This window comes from Silene latifolia, chromosome Y (assembly GCF_048544455.1).
Source record: "Silene latifolia isolate original U9 population chromosome Y, ASM4854445v1, whole genome shotgun sequence".
NCBI classification, from domain to species: domain Eukaryota; kingdom Viridiplantae; phylum Streptophyta; class Magnoliopsida; order Caryophyllales; family Caryophyllaceae; genus Silene; species Silene latifolia.
Window position 1 is genome coordinate 138,605,163 of NC_133538.1, and position 5,353 is coordinate 138,610,515.

The window sequence follows — 5,353 nt, forward strand, 5'->3', positions numbered from 1 at the left end:
TCTTTTCTTTTCACCTGCTTGGTTTTTGATGCTGCTTTGAACTGCACTATTCCACACCAAATCCGTGCAGAAACCACAGTGGATGCTACTGCGAGAGGGCTCCTTTTTGCTATGTTTTATGCTCAGCGTGCAGGCTACAGCAACGTCTGCTTTCAAGTCACATGTCGAAAACTATCTTCCGTTCTGGCTAACCTACTGCCAGTACCCGTTAATGTACGGAACTCTGTTCTTCAGATCCGTACACTGTTTATGCTTTATCGTTTCTGGTCTGTAAGCCTAGCAACAGGCTAAACTCTCTTGTATTTTCTTTGTTTTTAATATCGAAAGTTTATTGTTGTCAAAAAAAAAAAAAAAAAAAAACTTACATATTTATAGGTGAAGGCCTCTTGGATCATAGCCGGGCAAAGAACAGGTTTCCAGTAAACATAGCTCATGAGTAATGTTTCGTATAGAAAACTATCTGAATCTTGAACAATAGTCATCCATCCCTTGGCAAGTCCTGGTCAACAATGACAACAAATCTTGAACAGCTGCTTCACGTGTGCGTCCAATTTGTTTCTTTTTTCACATATAAGGTAAGAGGCACATCCCCAATAGATAACAAAATTACTAAAGATCGCCCCTATATTACTCATCTCGCCCCTAATGTTCATTTCACTTTCCAACTTAGCCCTTTACTCTAAAACATTCTCAAAACTAATTTTTATCGGTAATTCAAAATATGAGTGACGGTGACCCATTTTACGATAATTAATAATCAAGCACGGTTAAATTCGAAACAAAATTGACGATTAGAAACGTAAAAACTTCAAATGCTCATAACTTTGTGCTCGGGTGTCCGATTTTGACGATTTTTTTTTCAAATCACTTAACTCGACGAGACGAACGCAATGGTAAAAAAAAATGGAAAGTGGGCCCATTCGTGTGAAAAACACGAACTGGCCTAGACCGGTTCATGTGGTTTACATGAACCAGCCTTGGCCAGTTCATGTAAATCACACGAATGGGTCTAGGCCAGTTCATGTGGATTACACGATCTGGCCCAGGCAAGTTCATGTAAACCACATGAATCGGTCTAGGTCAATTCGTGTTTTTTACACGAATGGACCATTTTTCAAATTTTTTTTTCTTATTGCGTTCGTCTTGTCGAGTTAAGTGATTTGAAAAAAAAAAATTCGTCAAAATCGGACACCCGAGCACAAAGTTATGATCGTTTTAAGTTTTTTTGGTTCTTTAATCGTCAATTTTTGTCCAATTTAACTCGCTATTTCGTATTATTTTGAGACGGTTTTGTTTTTGTTAATTTCTGAAGCGGTTTTTATGAAATTTTAAATTTAAAATCGAAAATGAGTAAAAAGAAAGTATATCGGGTTTTAATTACTCAAGGGCAAAAAGGTAATATTTAGGGGCGAGATGAGTAAAACTAGGGGAGATCTTTAGCAAACCCGATAGATAATGACGAGGCCAATGCAAAGCACTAATAGACAATAGAAGGTAATTTTTAAGTGACAAACCTTTGAGCTTTGAAGTTGTACATAGAAAGGACTGGGTGACTGATAACTATGTTAACGTCCTATTATTTATGTCAAAAATCCTTACTTTAGTCCTAATTTTGGTGCATTTAATCGCTAATTGCTTGAGTTTATGATTAAATTGCTTAAATGAGCTTCGTCGGGTAGTTTACTAAGCATTTTTAGCATTGCACGCTTTTCCATGCAAAACCGATCACTATTTGGAAACCAAGGATCAAGATTACTCTTGTCGGTGTATCTCCTTGCTCTAGCCAGTGTATTCTGATCAAGAGCAGTGCAACTCAATTGCATCCGGTGTATCTCATTTACCCTTGTCGGTGTATCTCCTTGCTCTAGCCAGTGTATTGTGATCAGGAGCGGTGCAACTCAATTCCAGCCGGTGTATCTCATTTACCCTTGTCGGTGTATCTCCTTGCTCTAGCCAGTGTATTGTGATCAGGAGCGGTGCAACTCAATTCCATCCGGTGTATCTCATTTACCCTTGTCGGTGTATCTCCTTGCTCTAGCCAGTGTATTGTGATCAGGAGCGGTGCAACTCAATTCCAGCCGGTGTATCTCATTTACCCTTGTCAGTGTATCTCCTTGCTCCAGCCTGTGCATTGTGATCAGAAGCGGTGTATCTTGGTCCAACCCGTGTAACGATTTTAGCCTTGCATGGTGTAACTCAATCCAAGCCGGTGTAATTCAAGGGCGGCCTGCGTAACTTTACACAGGCTGGGAATAGTGATGGATAGTTTTGGGCATAATTTGTAGTTTTGCTCTATAATTTGATGTATTAGGCCATTCATATATATATATATATAGGGTTGGGGTCAGGTGCGAACTAAAGTACGGTGCGAACCGTACGAACTATGCCAAATCAAAAAAATAAAAAATTCAAACATACGCAAATCAACCCCCTGACATTAATCTCTCCTATATTCTTTCATCCATCACCACCACCACCCACTACCCTCTCTCCACCACCCTCTGACGTCGATCTCTTCGACGGAACTCCGACGCCGATTATGCAGACGCAACTCTGACCGACGACGGTATTTCTTTTCATCTTCTCCATTCTTGTTTTTAATGTCTCTTCATTTCTATAATTCACGCATTGCCTTTGCTCCGGCGACCAATTCCACTATCCGACGACTCACTCCAGCATAGTATCACGGAATTTCTATTCAATCTCCCTTCCCAGCTATTTAGTTATTCAAAACTACTAAAAACCTGTGATTTTAATTAGAGATCTACTAAAAAAGAGGTGGAAATTCGATAAAAACATTGTAAAAATGGCCTAGTCGGAATATTTTGACTCGGGAAATGTCTTGCTCAGCCAAATTTGAGTCAACTAGTGGTGACGAAGGAGAATGACAGCATCATTGAGGGGTCTGTGTTGATATTGGTGGTGATGGTTCATGGGTGACGTTAGTGGACGATTTTGCATGGTGAGTCAGATGCTAGTCGTGGGTACGGTTGGTCAGTGGTGGTGGTCGTGAGGTGGTGAGTGGTGGTTTCATAATATATGACCGCAGATACCAAAGCTAGTAGTACAAGATCCACAAATCGACTTGTGTATCTTGAGCTGCCACTGCCATAGATAGGTCGCCATTCCCAAATTCTGTTCATTATTCTGATTCACTGTTGCCTCAGTTTGGAGTGTTACTTTGCAACTTGGTGCGGTTGCATTTGAAGCTACAATTTGGTTATGATTCAAATTTTGTTAACTTGGTGCGACCCCTTGATGGATTATTAATGATCCTCCGTGATTGAGGAACATCATCGAGCATACTTTGATTAAAAACGAGTGTTGATTGTGGCAGGAATGAGTCTGTTTGATGATCAAAACTCTGCTATATGCTAGTATTACCAACATCCGGAAGCAAAACAAGAATACCAGTATCAAATAATTGAACAACTTAACTATTTACCTTGTATGGTATGTTTAATGACCAATGAATCTTATTTTGCGCATCAGAAATGATGATTTCCATCGTCCGAATATTTGAGCATTCAGTTTTTGTTATTTGCCATGATAGGTCGTTGAATCTGAACAGTCAGTTTGTATATAACATGCCAGTCGTTGAAATCGAACAATCGTTTTTGTTTTTATAAATGGGAAAATCACGGACTCTTTTATTTGCAATAATCGAGGGGAATGTGAACAGTTGTTATTTGTTGTGGTACTATCATTGGTTTTGGTTGCTATAATTGTGAAAATTATTTGTAATCAGAAGTTGTTCCATGTGGTTCTCTTGTGAAATTCATATGGTTTGAATCATTTTCGTATTGTTGACTATATTTCAGTTGTGTTGCTCTATCTATTATTGTATTTTGTATATAACTATAATCCATCAAATGCCAGATGGCAACGCACTGATGGTGACATGGCAATAGGTTGGCAAGGTTCCGCAGTTGTAGTCGAAGACAACCTTTACGTCTTGGACCAAAGCTCGGGAACTAAGTTAACAATGTGGGTTAAGGAGACCAGGGAATGGGTTACTTTATGCAGGCTATCGTCTCTCCTAACTAGACCACCCTACCAAATTGTGGCTGCAGGAAGAAAAATATTCATTGTTGGTCAAGGGTTGAGCAAAGTTGTGTTGGACGTTGCTAATGTCGGTAATACTGACAGAGTTGTCGCAAGTTCATCTATACCCGTTACCACTGACAATTATGATGTTATTAGCTGTAAATGTGTGTCCATTTGATTCAATTGAGTTGCTTTATTAAGCTTGTGGCTTATGTAACTATGTACGCTTACTGTAATAATAATTATTCCCGGTTTGCATAACTTGAGAAATATAATTCTCCGATCACTGTTTTACACTTTTACTTCATTATCCATTACTGCCAAGAAAACTTAAGTTAGGCAGACTACCACCGAAAAATGGCTATTGTGAATTTGTTACATACTCTATCATAAAATTCTATTTTATCAATTTGCAGCAAAATTTATTAGGATCATAGGACACATTGCCACCAATTCAAATCAAAGTCATAGCTCATGACTTTAAACACATCTCTGGCAAGGTAAAAAAGTGTATCTAGCTTGCTAGAGATGTGTATCTAGCTTGCTAGATATGTGTATCTAGTAAGGTAAACAAGTGTATCTAATATCTAGTAAGGTAAACAAGTGTATCTAACTTGTTAAAGACGTGTATCTAGTAAGGTAGAGGTATGTATCTAACAAGGTAGAGGAGTGTATCTAGCTTGCTAGAGATGTGTATCTAGTAAGGAAAACAAGTGTATCTAACTTGTTAAAGACGTGTATCTAGTAAGGTAAACAAGTGTATCTAACTTGTTAAAAACGTGTATCTAGTAAGGTAGAGGTATGTATATAGCTTGCAATTCCGACTATGTGACAACCTGCACATTTCGTGTAATGTTAAAAGTATAATGCTAACTGTTAAATATAACACATGTGGATTTTAGCTATCTTAACTAGTCGGGTGGTTGAACCGATATATACTTACCTAGAAGAACAACTATTTCTTCCAAAGGAAACCCTTTTGCCTTGAAGAATTCAAAACTTTGGGGGACGTTTACAGACGGTCTTGGGAGTTTCACATCTCCGACATTTGATCTACTTCCATCTATGAAACGAGACCAAGAAGCACTCGAAGAATGTGCGTTGGCGGCCACTTACTTGATGTTTAAAACCAATTGGTAAGTCTTTTGGTGTATGAGCACATGAGCTGAACTTGTAGTAATTAGACCATGCTATAAGAGAAGGGAATGGCCCAACAACTTCTACCTTAGACTTCATAATAATAGTAGGAAAGCAAGGCAAGGATTGAACAAGTATACGTTTGTAAGCTATTTAAACAATCCTTAGA

At 38.5% G+C, this 5,353-nt stretch overlaps 1 long non-coding RNA gene across 1 annotated transcript; it reads left to right on the top strand.

The window, feature by feature from the left end:
- Positions 1 to 2,349: 2,349 nt before the first annotated feature.
- On the top strand, positions 2,350 to 4,349 carry LOC141633887 (uncharacterized). Its single transcript, XR_012538643.1, has 2 exons — positions 2,350 to 2,566; positions 3,880 to 4,349. It is a non-coding gene; the product is annotated as an uncharacterized LOC141633887 (long non-coding RNA).
- The last annotated feature ends 1,004 nt before the right edge of the window (positions 4,350 to 5,353 follow it).